This window comes from Phascolarctos cinereus, unplaced genomic scaffold (assembly GCF_003287225.1).
Source record: "Phascolarctos cinereus isolate Bilbo 61053 unplaced genomic scaffold, phaCin_HiC Scaffold_5;HRSCAF=322, whole genome shotgun sequence".
Classification (NCBI taxonomy): domain Eukaryota; kingdom Metazoa; phylum Chordata; class Mammalia; order Diprotodontia; family Phascolarctidae; genus Phascolarctos; species Phascolarctos cinereus.
In genome coordinates, this window is record NW_027555958.1 from 249778903 (window position 1) to 249794354 (window position 15452).

The following is a 15452-nucleotide window of genomic DNA, read 5'->3' on the forward strand; positions in this document are numbered from 1 at the left end:
GGTATACACAGTTTTATAGCCCTTTGGGCACAGTTCCAAATTGCTCACAAGAATGGGTAGATAGATCAATTCACAACTCTACCAACAATGAAGTAGTGTTCCAGTTTTCTCACATCTTCTCCAACATTTATCATTTTCCTTTTTTGTCATATTAGCCAGTCTGATAGGTGTGAGGTGGTACCTTAGAGTTGTTTTAATCTGAATTTCTTCAATCAATGGTAATTTAGAGCATTTTTTCATGTGACTGTATATAGCTTTAATTTTTTCATCTGAAAACTGCCTGTTCATATCCTTTCACCATTTATCAATTGGGGAATGACTTGTATTCTTATAAATTTGACTCATTTCTCTATGTGTTTTAAAATTGATGCCTTTATCAGAAACACTAGCTGTAAAAAATTGTTTCCCAGCTTTCTGCTTTCCTTCTAATCTTGATTGTATTGGCTTTGTTTGCACAAAACCTTCTTAATTTAATGTAATAAAAATTATCCATTTTGCATTTCATAATGTTCTCTATCTCTCGTTTGGTCATAAATTCTTCCCTTCTCCCTAGATCTGACAGTTAAACTATTCCTTGCTCTCCTAATTTGCTTATGGTATCACCCTTTATGTCTAAATCATGTACCTATTTTGACTTTATTTTGGTAAATAGTGTAAGATGTTGGTCTGTACCTAATTTCTGCCAGACTGCTTTCCAGTTTTCCCAGCAATCTTTAGCCAAACAGTAAATTCTTTTTTTAAATTTTTTTCTTTGTTAATTTATTTTTAGTTTTCAACATTCACTTCCACAAGATTTTGAGTTACAAATCTTCTCCCCATCTCTCCTCTCCCCCCACTCCAAGACGGTGTGCATTCTGAATACTCCATCTGCCAATCTGCCCTCCCTTCTATCTCCCCACCCATTTCTCTTATCCCCTTCCCCTTCTATTTTCCTGTAGGGCAGGAAAGATTTCTGTACCCCATTGCCTGTATATCATATTTCCCAGTTGCATGTGAAAACAACTTTTAACATTTGTTTTTAAACTTTGGGTTCCAAATTTTCTCCCTTCCTCTCTCCCTACCCACCCTCACTGAGAAGGCAGGCAACTCGATACAGGTAATATATGTGTAGTCATGCAAAACACTTCCATAGTAGTCATGTTGTAGAAAACTAACTATATTTCCCTTCATCCTATCCCACCCCCCATTTATTCTATTCTCTTTTTTGACCCTGTCCCTCCTCAGAAGTGTTTGCTTCTGATTACCTCCTTCCCCAATCTGTCCTCCTCTCTATCATCCTCCTGCTCTCTTATCCCCTTCCCCCCTTTTTTCCTGCAGGGTAAGATAGATTTCCATACCCAACTGAGTGTATGTGTTATTCCTTCCTTAAGCCAAATCTGATGAGAATAAGATTCACTCATTCTCTTTCACCTTCCCCCATTTCCCCTCCACTGTAAAACACTTTTCTTGTCTGTTTTATATGATATAATTTACCCCATTCTACCTCTCCCTTTCTTTTTCTCCCAGTATAATCCTCTCTCACCCCTTAATTTTATTCTCCAGATATCACCCATTCATCTTCAACTCACCCTGTGCCTTCTATCCATCTATCTATCTATCTATCTATCTATCTATCTATCTATCTATCTATACGTATAATTTTTCCCTCCAACTACCCTAATACTGACAAAGATTTCATGAGTTACAAATATCATCTTTCCATGTGGGAATGTAAATAGTTCAACCTTAATAAGTCTCTTATGATTTCTCTTTCCTGTTTACCTATTCATGCTTCTCTTGAATATTGTATTTGAAAGTTGAATTTTCTATTCAACTCTGGTCTTTTCACCAAGAATGCTTGAAAGTCCTCTATTTCACTGAATGACCATTTTTTCCCCTGAAGGATTATATTCAGTTTTGCTGGGCAGGTGATTCTTGGCTGTAATCCTATCTCCTTTGCCCTCTGGAATATCATATTCCAAGCCCTCTGGTCCCTTAATGTAGAAGCTGCTAAATCTTGTGTTATCCTGATTGTGTTTCCACAATACTTGAATTGTTTCTTTCTGGCTCCTTGTAATATTTTCTCCTTGACCTGGGAACTCTGGAATTTGGCTACAATTTTCCTAGGAGTTTTCCTTTGGGGACTTCTTTCAGGAGGTGATCAGTAGATTCTTTCAATTTCTGTTTTGCCCTCTGGTTCTAAAATATCAGGGCAGTTTTCCTTGATAATTTTTCAAAAGATGATGTCTAGGCTCTTTTTTTGATTATGGCTTTCAGGTTGTCTAATAATTTTTAAATTATTCTCTCCTGGATATATTTACCAGGTGAGCTGTTTTTCCAGTGAGATATTTCACATTCTCTTCTATTTTTTCATTCTTTTGGTTTTGTTTTACAATGTCTTGATTTCTCATAAAGACATTAGCTTCCAATTGCTCCATTCTAATTTTTAAGGAAGAATTTTCTTCAGTGAGCTTTTGGACTTCCTTTTCAATCTGGCCAATTCTGCTTTTTAAGGCACTCTTCTCCTTGTTAGCTTTTTGGACCTCTTTTGCCATTTGGGCTAGGCTATTTTTTAAGATGTTATTTTCTTTGGTATTTTCTTGGGTCTTCTTTAGCAAGCTGTTGACTTGTTTTTCATGATTTTCTTGCATCACTCTCATTTCTCTTCCCAGTTTTTCCTCTACTTCTCTTCTTTGCTTCTCAATATCCTTTTTGAGCTCTTCCATGGCCTGAGACAAATTCATATTTTCTTCTGTTAATCTGGATGTTATGTTTTTTGTAAATATTCTTCCATTTCACTTAAATTGTTAAACTTATTGGCATATAATTGAGCAAAGGAACTCTTAATAATTACTTTGATTTCATTTTTTATATTAGTGATTTTATTTTCTTTTTTTAAAAAATCATATTAACCAATGGTTTATCTATTTGTTCATAAAAAACAACTTTAAGTTTTGTTTATTAATTCAATGGTTTTCTTTCCTTCAATTTTATTACTCTCACCTTTAATTTTTAGGATTTTCAACTTGGTGTTTAATTGGGGATATTTAATTTGTTCTTTATCTAGTTTTTTTAAAAAATTATATACCCAATTCATTGATCTGCTTTTTTTCTGAGCATTTAGAGATATAAATTTTCCTCTAATTACTGCTTTTGTTGAATCTCATAAGTTTTAGTATTTTGTCTAATTATTGTCATTCTCTTTATTAAATTATTTATTGTTTCTATGACTTGTTCTTTAACCCACTCATTCTTTACGATTAGGTTATTTTGTCTCCAATTAATTTTTAATCTGTGTTTCCATGATCCTTTACATAATGTAATTTTATTGCATTATGATCTGAAAAGATATATTTAATATTTCTGCTTTTCTGCATGTAACTATAAAGTTGTTATGCCTAATTTATGTAACGGTACCATATATCACTGAGAAAAAGATATATTCCTTTCTATTCCCATTCAATTATCTCCAGATGTCTATCATCTCTAACTTATCTAAGATTCTGTTAATCTCCTTGACTTCTGTCTTATTGTTTGTTGGAGGTTTTTTTTGTTGCTGCTGTTAGATTCATCTAGTTCTGAAAAGGGAATGTTGAAATCCCATTATTATAGTTTTGCTATCCATTTCCACCTTTAATTCACTTATCTTTTCCTTTAAGAATATGATATACCATTTGGTGCATATAGATTTAGTATTGATATTCCTTTATTATCTATGGTACCTTTTAACGTAATGTAGTTTCCCTGCTTATCTCTTTTAATTAAATCTATTTTAGCTTTACCTTTGTCTGAGATCATGCTGCCCTTGCTTTTTTTTCCCCCTACTTTAACTGAATCACAATAAATTCTATCCTAGTCTTTTATTTTCTCTATGTATGTCTCTCATTTAAAAATTTTTTTTCTTGTAAATAATATATTGTCAAATTCTGGCTTTTGATCCATTCTGCTATCAGTTTTTGTTTTATGGGTGAGTTCATCCCATTCACATTCAAAGTTATAATTATTAGTTGTACATTTCCCTTCATTCTATTTTTCCTTTCTGCTTATCCTTCTCTCTCTCTCTCTCTCTCTCTCTCTCTCTCTCTCTCTCTCTCTCTCTCTCTCTCTCTCCCTCATCCCTTCTCATAAATCTAATTTACTTCTGACCATTGCCCCTCTGATCTGTACATTCTTTTAAAAGTCTCTCCCATATCCTATCTGTTAGCCCTCCTATTTCTTGATCCACACACTTCTAAGAATCTCTCCTTTATCCTGTTTGTCTTCTTATTTCTCTGTAAGTTAAGAAGACTTTTATATCCTATGAAATGTATATATTATTCCCTCTTTAGCCAAATTCTGATGAGAATAAGGTTCCCATATTACCTGCCCACCCCACCACTATAATATTTCTTTCATTTATGCCTCTTTTGTGTGAGATAATTTACTCCATTTTACCTCTCCCTATACCACTTTATTTTTTAGGATCTTCCTATCATAATCAATTCAACCTCAAGCCCTGTATCTATATATACTCTTTTGAACTATCCTGGCAATGATAACATTCATAAGAGTTACACACAACTTTTTTCCCATATAAGAAGTAAGCAATTTAAACTTATTAAATCCCTTATAATTAGTCTTTCATGTTTACCTTCTTAAGTTTCTCCCAATTCTTTTAAGTCAGATTTTCCTGTTTAGTTCTGGTCTTTTCCTCAAGAATACCTAAAAGTCCCTTAGTTCATTAAATGTCCATTTTTTTTTCCCTTGCAGGATCACACTCAGCTTTAGAAGCTGCTAAATCTTGTGTTATCCTGATTGTAGCTCCACAATATTTAAATTGTTTCTTTCTGGTTGTTTGTAATATTTTCTCCTTGACCTGGGAGCTTTGAAACTTAGCTATAATGTTCCTGTGAGTTTTCATTTTGAGATCACTTTCAGGTGGTGATGGGTGGATTTTTTCAATTTCTAATTTACAAAAGGATTCTGGGAAAATGACAGAGTAGGTCAGAAAACTTCAGGCTCTCCAAAAAGAGATAGAACATCACCTCAAAGTTAATTTAAAACAACAGGCATCCTCCTCACACAACTTGAGAAGACTCCAAGAAATATTTAACCTTCAGGAGTGGAGGCTTGGCCTGAGTCACCAAACAACAAGCCCTAGGGACAGCTGGTTTGGAAGGCAGCCTCAGCCTCAGGAACTTTCACCTCATGGACACTGTGGGAGTCAGACAGCTGAGAAGAAGACTGTTGGACCTCCCACTCTCAAGGGATACCAAGCACAGCTGCACTGAGCAGACCCAGTCCCAGGCTGCAACTGCACCTGGCAAGTGCAGTAGCAAAATGGCAAGGACCCTGCTGGTGGGAGCACTTACAGAGGAGTAAAGTTCCTGGTTTTGGTTTCAAGGTAGAGAAGAGAGTTGAAGATTGCAGCCACTTGAGGGACCACAGGGAGTCAGAGCATTTTCGAGATAGCATGGCTGGGGGCCCTGGCTGTGGCTTAGGAGTGGAGAGGAGTGCCCAAGGTTGGACCCCAGGACAGAGCTCTGAAAATAACAGTAAGAAGGACTTTAAACCTGGGGCATCATTCCCCGCACCTTAGGACTAGACTCTGATTGTAATAATAAGCTGCTAAAAGTAAAATAAAACAAAATAAAAATGATTAAACAAAGAAGAAAGAACTCAACCATAGATAGCTACTATGAGAATAAAAAAGAGCTGTGTTCACATTCAGAGGAAGATAGTGAAGCTAAAAAAGCCAGTCCATTTTCAATGAGAAACATCAAATGGTCACAAGCCCAAAAAGAGTTCTTGGAAGAACTTTAAAAGGACTTTAAAAATCAATTAAGAGAAATAGAGGAAAAAATAGGAAACAAAATAAGAACAATCCAAGAAAATCAATAAATTTATGAAAAGAAAGTTAATCAACTGAAAAAAAGAGAATCAAAAAAATTAACAAATAAAATAATTCCTTGGAAACTAGAATTGAGCAAGGGGAAGCTAATGATATTATAAGACACCAAGAAATAATAAAACAGAATCAAAAGAATGAAAAAATAAAAGAGACTGAAACATCTCATCAGAAAAACAACTGGTATAGAGAACAGATCAAGAATAGACAATGTAAGAATAGTTGGACTACCTGAAAGTTACAATAAAAAAAAAAGAATTTTGCTACAATATTACAAGAAATTATTAAGGAACATTGCCCTGAAGTTCTAGAACAAGAAAGTAAAGCAGAAATAGAAAAAAAAAATCCACTGATCACCATCTGAAAGAGATACCAGGAGGAAAATTTATAGGAATATCACAGCCAAGTTTCAAAGCTCCCAAGTTAAGGAGAAAATATTGCAAGCAACAAGAAAAAAATTAAGAATTTAAATATCATGGAACTACCATCAGTTTTACACAAGACCTAGCAGCTTCAATGTTGAAGGACTTGGAATACTATATTTCTTACAGCAAAAGAGCTGGGGTTATGATCAAGGGTAACTACCCAGCAAAGTACAATCACCGAATGGGGAAAAAAAAAAAAGGACATCTAATAAATTGAAAGACTTTTAGGTATTTGTGACAAAAAGATGAAAACTTAATGTAAAATTCAATATATAAGATCCAGGAGAAATATAAGGTAAACATTAAAGACCAATTATAAGAGACTCAATAAGGTCAAACTGTTTACTTCTTAAATGAAAAACTGTGATCAGTACTCTTATGACTGTCATCATTATTTGGGTAGTTTGAAAGAAAGGCTTGGGATGAGCTATGTATGACGGGGTGATTCTAAAAAAATTGCATAGGGAGAGACAAAAAGGAGATATTATCTCATACAAATGAGGCATGAAAGGAAGAATTGATACAGAAGATGCAAGTTAGGATAAAGGTCTGGTGGTGTTGGAAACTTACTCTCACTGGAAATGGGTTAAAGAGAAAAAAACATATACACCTAGAAGGGTATAAAGTCTTCTAAATTTAGAAAGAAATAAGAAGTCCAGAGGACAAGATATGGGAGGAACTTTTAGAAGGGTGAGTAGATTAAGAATTAGGAGAGGGAGGAGATAAGAGAGAAAGATTAAGGTGAAGAGTGGGAGGAGGGAAGAAGATAAGGGAGGGACTATTGGAGGAGTGGGTAGATTAATGAATAGGAGGGCAAGGTAGTGGGCAGAAGTAAATTAAGTGAGGAAGAATAGGGTACATAGAGTGAAAAGGATAGTGAGTAAAAATAGGATGGAGGGAAATACACAAGTAATTGTAACTTTGAATGTGAGTGGGATAAATATACCCATAAAATAGAAACTGATAGAAGAATGAATTAAAAACTTAAATTCAACAATATGTTGCTTTCAGGAAACACAATAAAAATTAGAGTTAAAATAAAGAGCTTAAGTAGACTTTATTATGTAAAAAAAAAAGCAGGGATAGTAATCTTGATCTCAGACAAAGTAAAAGCTAAAGGAGATTTAACTAAAAGAGAAAAATAGAGAAACTACAGTATGTGTCACCAATATTATTAACACTGTTTTTGTCTCATTTCTCAAATATACAAAGAACTTGGTCAAATTTATAAGAACCTGAGTCACACCCCATTTGATAAATGGTCAAGGGATATGAACCGGCAGTTTTTTGATGATGAAATCTACACTATATATCTATATCTATATCTACATCTATATCTATATCTACATCTATATCTATATCTATATCTATATCTATATCTATATCTATATCTATATCTATATCTATATCTATATCTATATCTATATCTATATCTATATCTATATCTATATCTATACTATATATATAACTACATATATACATAATATATATAATAATATATATAATAATATATATACATAATTATATGAAAAAATGCTCTACTCTAAATCATTATTGATTAGAAAATTATAAATTAAAACAACTATGAGATATCATCTTACATCTATCAGATTGGCTAAAATGATAGATGTCATTCAAATCAGGAATGACTAAACAAGCTGTGTATATATGATTGTGATGGAATACTACTGGGAAATAAGAAATGATGAGCTGGTTGATTTAGAAAAACATGGAAAGACTAGGATCTATGAAGGAAGATGCTATCTACCTCTATAGAAAGAACAGACAAATAGAAATATGCATAGTATGGTCCCACATTTATGTATATGTGTAAGTGTTTGCATTTAATTGTAGCCTTCTCTAGGGCAGGGAGGTGGGGAGAGAGACAAAATAAAATAAATTAAAAAGTGCACAGCAGAGAATAAAAGAAAACCTAAAAGGAAGCACAGAAAAGCTGGGTAGCTTTGAAAACAATGTGTGGTATTTATTACATGGTTTTCTTGACATGAAAATGTATTGTTTTATATTGAATCTTCTATTCTGCTGTGTACATGAAATAGTTCTTTTTTTCTTTTCTCATTTTGTATTTAAGTTTAAGGTTAATAAAAAAAATTTAAATTTTTCTGTTATACTCTCTAGTTCTTGAACTTCAGGACAATTTTCCTTAATAATTTCTTGAAGTAGAGTGTCTAGACTCTTTTTTTTTTATTGTAACTTTCAGGTAGTCTGACCATTCTTATATTATCTCTCCTCAATCTTTTTTCCAGGTCAGTTGTTTTTCTAATGAGATGTTTCACATTCTCTTCTATTTTTCATTCTTTTGATTTTGTTTTATTATTTCTTGACATCTTATGAAGTCATTAGCTTCCCCTTGCCCAATTCAAAGTTTTAGGGATTTATTTTCTTCAGTAAGTTTCTTTTTTTTAATCTCCCTTTCCAACTGGCTGACTTTCACAACTTTCTTGCTTTTCTTGTATTATTCTTATTTATTTTCCCAATTTTCCTCAACCTCTCTTATTTAATTTTTAAAGTCCTTTTTAAGTTCTTCAAGAAATCTTTTTGGGGTTATGACCATTTTATATTTTTCTTTAAAGTTTTACATGAAGCTGCTTTGTCTTCTTCTGGGTTTGAACTTTGATATTTTCTATCAACAGAGTAGCTACCTATGGGCAGGTTCTTTCTGTTTTTTACTCATTTAGATGGCTATTTCTTGGCTGTTAACTTTATATTAGAGTCAGGCTGTGCTCCCAGGGTGTGGGGGATAATGTCTCAGGCTTCAGGTTTTTCATGCTGTTTTCTGAGCTCTATCAGGGATATGGGAAGGGTTTGACCTCTTTGTTCTTCCAATATTCCATAATCCAAGGCCAGATGAGGTCACTGCTCCTTCAGCTCATGCCTTGATCTATAAGTGTCTTCAGGTACTCCTCTCTGTCCCTAAGCTGAGAATATAGCTCCTGTTGCATTGCCACTGCAAATATTCTTGCTCCCTGTGGTCCCTGAGGTGGCTAAAAGCATCAGCTCACTTCTCTGCCCTGGAACACTCCAGTACCTTGCAAATGACCATAACCAGCAAGCCCCCACCCCTTTGTGACCACACTTACCAGTGTGTACTCTCTCCTCACTCATCCACGAACTGGGACCCTGTCTGGTCAGCATGCCTGGGCCACTGCACCCAGCACTAGTGGAAAGTCCCCACAATCTTCCCCTGATCAGCCACCTTACCTCCACCACTGTCTGCAAGTCAAAAGCTCTTGAAGCCAACCCAGCTGCCCCCAGAGCTTTGACTCAGAGGAATTTGCCAGGAGGTACCTACACTTCAATCAGATAAAACCCCACCCTGAAAGGTCAGATCTTTCCTAACATCTTCCCAAGTTGTATTAGGCTGGAAGACTGCTTTACCCTGATTTCTAATCATTTCTGCCACTCTAAAATTTACTTTGAGGCATTATTTTAAGTTATTTGTGGGGGAATTTGGGAGAGCCAAGTAATTTTCTTCTTTATTCTACCCTATAAACACAATTCCTCTCTGCTTGCCCTCTCAATGAGTACAGGAGGGACAGGAAGGATACAGGCTTTGGAAGTTTGTTTGTTTGTTTTTAAATTAATGTCAAGAATAAAGAAAGAAAAAAGAAAACAAAAACAAATGAGAACTTTATCAGAGAAACTTGCCATAAAAAAAATTTCCCCAGTTTCCTGCTTTCCTTCTAATTTTGGCTGCTTTAGTTTTGTTTTTAACTTCATGTAATTAAATTATTTCACTTACTGTGATCTCTTTTTCTCTTCTTCCTCTTTTTCATTTCTTTATTTTTATTTCTTTATTTTTTTTTTTTGCCATATGGAATGGCTACAGCAGGGAAGAGGGAGAGAAACACTGGGAAAAATTTTGGTGATATAAAAAATAAAAGATACCAATAAATTTTTTTAAAATCAATTAATAAACATTTAGTACATGACTACTATGTGTCAGGGACTCTGCTAGAAGCAGGAGAAAAAGACAAAAAGGAAACAGTGCCTTCTTTCAAAGAGCTCCAGGAAGATAATATATACACAAATGTGTGCAAAATATATACAATATGGAAATGTTCATGTTTGTTGATGACTATAAAGTTCATTTAAAAATACTTAAGCTACATATAGATATATACATAAGATAAATACAGGTTTCATGTAGTAGATGGTGCTTGCACAGAATGTTGAAGGGAAAAAGTAGATTTTAAGATAGTAGGGAGGGCACTCTAAGCATAGAAGACAGCCAGAGCAAGCCAAAGTTTGGAATTGGCAGATGGAATGTTGCATATAAGGAACAGCAAGACCAGTTTGACTTTACTAAAGAGTGCAAGAATGTGAGTCAAATACAATAAGCTTGAAAAGGTAGGTTGGTGCCATTTATGAAGGATTTTAAAAATTAAATGGAGTTTATATTTGATTCTAGAAGAAATAAGGAGTCACTAGAGATTATTGAACTGGGAAATGATATGGTTAGACCTGCACTTTAGGAAAACTATTTTGACATCTATCTTGAGTGACTGGAGAGGGAAAGGACTCTTGCTAAAAGTTCTTGCAATAGTCCAAGTCAGAGACTATAAAGACTTGAACTAGGGTAGTGGCTACGTGAATAGATTGAAGAGGATGGTTGTGAGAATTGTATGTATCTAGGGGGCAAGGTAATGAATTCACAGTTTTGAATTTGTTGAGTTTGAGATGCCCAAGGGACATCTAATTTGAAATATCCATTAAGTAATTTGAGATTCACAACTGGAGCTTAGTAGAAAGGGTGGGGTTATTCATACACACACACACACACACACACACACACACACACACGTATGTATGTATGTATATGTGTGCATGCATGTGTGTGTGTGTGTACAACATATCTGAATAAAGATCATATTGAACACATAAAAGCGATGAGATCATTGAATGAGAAAGTATAAAGAGAATAGAATGGGGCCTAGGACAGACATATGGGGGTCATGATATGGACAAATGAATTAGCAACAGATATTGTGGAGTGGTCATAGAGGTAGGAGGAAAACTGAGAGATTAGAGGTTAGAGGTTAGTGTCAACAAGAATTCAAAGGAGAAAGATTATAGAAGAGGAAAGGGTCCCCAACAAGTCTGTAAACATAGACTTGGTTGTTATCAAAATGGTTATGATCAAAATACTTCATTATAAGTTTTAATATTGGGGACACAGTCTGAAGAAGAGAATACTCCATCTCTGGGTGGTTGCCAGTTGGAGGTAGATAACAACTTGTTGGGGAGGAAGTAAGGATTCATGTTTTGGGTAAGGAAGTTGGATAAGGGAACTGCAGGAAGTTTGGAACAGGGTGAGTCTCCTCTTAGATCCCTTACAACCCCAAATTACATGACTGAGATTCTAGAAGGATAAATTAGTAACAGTGAAGTCAATGCTAGGTATTAAGGAAATTCAGGGAGATAGACTGGGAGAATAGTAAAAGGTCAAGCAGCCACAGGTCACAATAAAAGAATTTAGTTTTAATGAAGGTGAGATGGGATGTAAAGTATGGTCTTATCTAGAGCCAGCTAGACTTAGTGGGCTAGGTAAGTGTGCCCTAAGTCACCAATCAAATTGGCTTAGCCCCAGTGGATTAATTTCCTGAAGAACCTGGAGCAGGGTATAGAGAGAAATATACCAGCTGAAGAGAATCAGGGCAGCAAAAGCAGAATGGCTCATAAGATGGCCTGGGTGAACATCTGGATAGCATGTAATATACGGTCTGGGTTGGGAATGACTAGCTACAGTGATCTAGGGAAGTTTGCATTCACTCAATCACAGAGCTATTTTTAATCTCTGTTTCTCATTTTCCTATGCCTTAGCCATGTGCCTTTAGCAACAATATTCATGACCCTTTTATCATCATGGATTTAGTTTAAAACAACTCAGCAGGGCACTTGATTCACATCCTTATGTATATAAGATGTTTGTGTTTATGCTGTATATTTACAGCTTTCAAGCTTGCCCTAGTTGATCTTTGCAAGACACCACAAAAAGTTTTGGCCCAGGGGAAAAATGTGACCTTGGGGCATTTTGTGTACTTTTGATTAAGTTTGACTTAGATTGTTGGCTTTGAAGTCAGGAAGACCTGGGTTTTAGTCTTGTTTTTGATGTACACTGGCTGTGTGGCCCTATACAAGTTACTTACCCTCTGAGATAGCACTAATATCTCTGGTAAAGAGGCCATCAATCCTTTCATTTAAACTGAGGTCCAGAAATCCAAATTCTAATCCAGACACCAAATTTTCAATCAGTCAAGAGTAGCACATGAAATATAAATCAGAGAACCTTGGCTCAAATCTTGTTGAATGGCCTCAGTTTTTTCAAGTAAGTATGAAGCAAAGTCCTTAGCTGACAGAGTAGAGAGGAGTACCATGGGGGGCTTGAATAGGTATAAAAAGATTTGGAATAGCCACTATGATAAGAAGGAGAGCAAATAGATTAGGACAGTGTAAAAGGGTTGCTTTGCTTCAGTGAGGGCCCAGTTGAAATTATGTAACAAATTTGTAGTAGACCTAGTTAAGGATATAAAGGATATATGTTCTTCAAGAGCAGAGACTGTCTTGCTTTTGTACCTGTATCCTCAGCACCTTAGCAAATGTGCAGCACATGATGCTTTTTAAAAAAAAAATGCTTTTGGGGGCAGCTAGGTGGTGCAGTGTATAGAGCTCTGGCCTTGGAGTCAGGAGGACTTGAGTTCAAATCTAGCCTCAGACACATAACACTTACTAGCTGTGTGACTCTGGGCAAGTCACTTAACCCCTTGCCTCACAAAAATAAATGAATGAATGAATGAATGAATGAATAAAAATTTAAAAAATTTTAAAAAATGCTTTTTTATCAGGGCAGCTGGAGTGGGCTCTGTGATTCTAGGCTCTTCATAATGACAAATTTAAAGGTCCTTCTCTTCCCTTTTCCCTGTTAGTTTGTGTGGCAAAAGTGATACAAAAATAAGGATGGCTGACAGTGTCAAAATGTTTCTCCATGACCTTGCCAGGGGAATCAATGACTCCATCTGGGGCATCTGCAACCATCACCAAACTGGATGCCTAGATCCAAGAGAAGAGGAAGAGCAGCATTAAAGAAGGGTAAGCTGTGTTCTAGCCCTAAGAAGAGCCCAGACTAAAAAAAGGAAAGCATGAAAGTGAACCAAGGGGAGTGAGCAGAATTTTCCATTTCTATGCTTGGAAAGGAGTATTCTGGCCGAGTATCCTCTTATTTTAATGAATATTTATCCGTGTGCTTCAGTCAGTAACAGCTCAAATTACTGATCCCCCTCTGCATGGAGATATCTGGTCCTGGCTTGAGATTATCCTCACCTCTATTTTCAGTGGTCTCTGGCCACTCCCTTGGTCTGCACTCAGTAAAGTTGTGAATGGGCACCTAGTTGGTAAAGTGGATAGAGTGCTAGGCTTGGAGTGAGGAAGACTCATCTTCTTGTGTTCAATCCAGTGTTAGACTGTGTGACCTTGGGCAAGTCACTTCACTGTTTGCCTCAGTATACTCATCTGTAAAATGAGCTGGAGAAGGAAATGATGAACCACTCCAGAATCTTTGCCAAGAAACCCCAAAAGAGGTCACGAAGCGTCAGACATGATTGAAAAATGACTAAACAACAAAAGTAAATGCCATGTGGTTTCAAGATATTGCTGACTTAGCATTTGAGGGGTCTGGGAGGAAGCCTCGGCCATTCCCAACTGTTGTTAAGATCACCCTTGACACCTTATTACTATGGACAGATCCTTTTGCTGACCCAGAGAATGTTTCTCCTTCTATTCCCAATCCATCTCATTTGCCAATTGGTCAATCTTTTCTGTGTCTCTTCTCTACTCACTCTATTATTTTGAGTATCATTAATTTAACAAAGGAATTAAAATACATCTGCAATTATACATTTAAAGGAATTGACCTTGCTGCTTTGGTTTTGGTCTCCTCTCAGCCTTCTTATATCATCAGTGGCTGCTTCTTCTCTAACCCCTTTGTTCATCATCAATGCCAATGAAGCAAAGAAAGGCCCCTGAGAAAATGTACTTCTTTCAGTTACACACCTCTTATCCTAAGCAAGAGACTTCCAAAAGACAATCTACCTGCAGTCTGCCCTGAGCAGCTCAACCTCTGCAGAGAAGCTCTCCCTTCACCATACCCATCTCCTGCCAAATTGAAGGTTGCTGACCTGCTTCCAAAGAGGATGGGTTTGATGGGAGGCAATAGTGGCTCCTTCCTCTGTTTCTCCTCATCCAAAAAAATCAGGACCCAATTTATCAAGGGCCTTCTGCCCACTCCCATCATTCCCTGTGAGGATCTGGAATTGTCATGTTTTGAGTACATTAGAATCTTTCTGACACCAATATGTGGATTTTTTTTTAACACCACTGTGTGTCTAAAATAACTGCAGATTTTTCTGTAATTGTTTTCTAGTATTTTCCAACCTTGTGGCTGTATTGATTTGAATATTTTGCTTTTTTCCTTTGTACCATTCTTTCCCTTCCTCTGGAAAGGGAGAGAGAGAGAGAGAGAGAGAGAGAGAGAGAGAGAGAGAGAGAGAGAGAGAGAGAGAGAGAGAGAGAGAGAGAGAGAGAGAAACAGAGAAAGAGAGAGACAGAAACAGAAAAAGAGAGAGAGAGAACAAAAAAAAGTACAATTTAAAAGAAATAAAACAAGAAGGAACTTCAGGTTTCTCATGGGAGAAAGTGTGGAATGATTTGTGAATATCACGAAGTTTAAGGACACAAGATCTTTTTTGGGTCCAGAAAGGGGGAATTTAGAGTTAAATGGGCAGCTTATCGCAATAAGTATAATTGGTGTGGGTTCTACAGTATTGATCTGAAATTAGGGTCTCTTCTCTTTCATATAGTTTACAGAAGGGGATTGGCTTTGACAAACTCAGTTAATTTGAAGCTATCTGGTCTCCATTCCCAGAACAATGAATTGACTGGGACTGACCACACATTGTCACTTCCAGCCTCTGATTATTTTATAGGTCTCCCATACTCTCCCCTCCAGAGAAGCTCAAGCTTTCTTTATTTTTGCTCGCTATGTAAAACAACATACCTTGTGAAACTGAGATGCCTAACTGCCCCCACCTGCAATCTAGTCATTCTCTGTGCCTTAGGACCCTATATAAATAAACCCTGTTCCC

General features: G+C 36.1%; 1 pseudogene; it reads left to right on the forward strand.

The window, feature by feature from the left end:
• Positions 1 to 13777: 13777 nt before the first annotated feature.
• LOC110202651 (etoposide-induced protein 2.4 homolog pseudogene) lies at positions 13778 to 14702 on the forward strand (annotated as a pseudogene).
• The last annotated feature ends 750 nt before the right edge of the window (positions 14703 to 15452 follow it).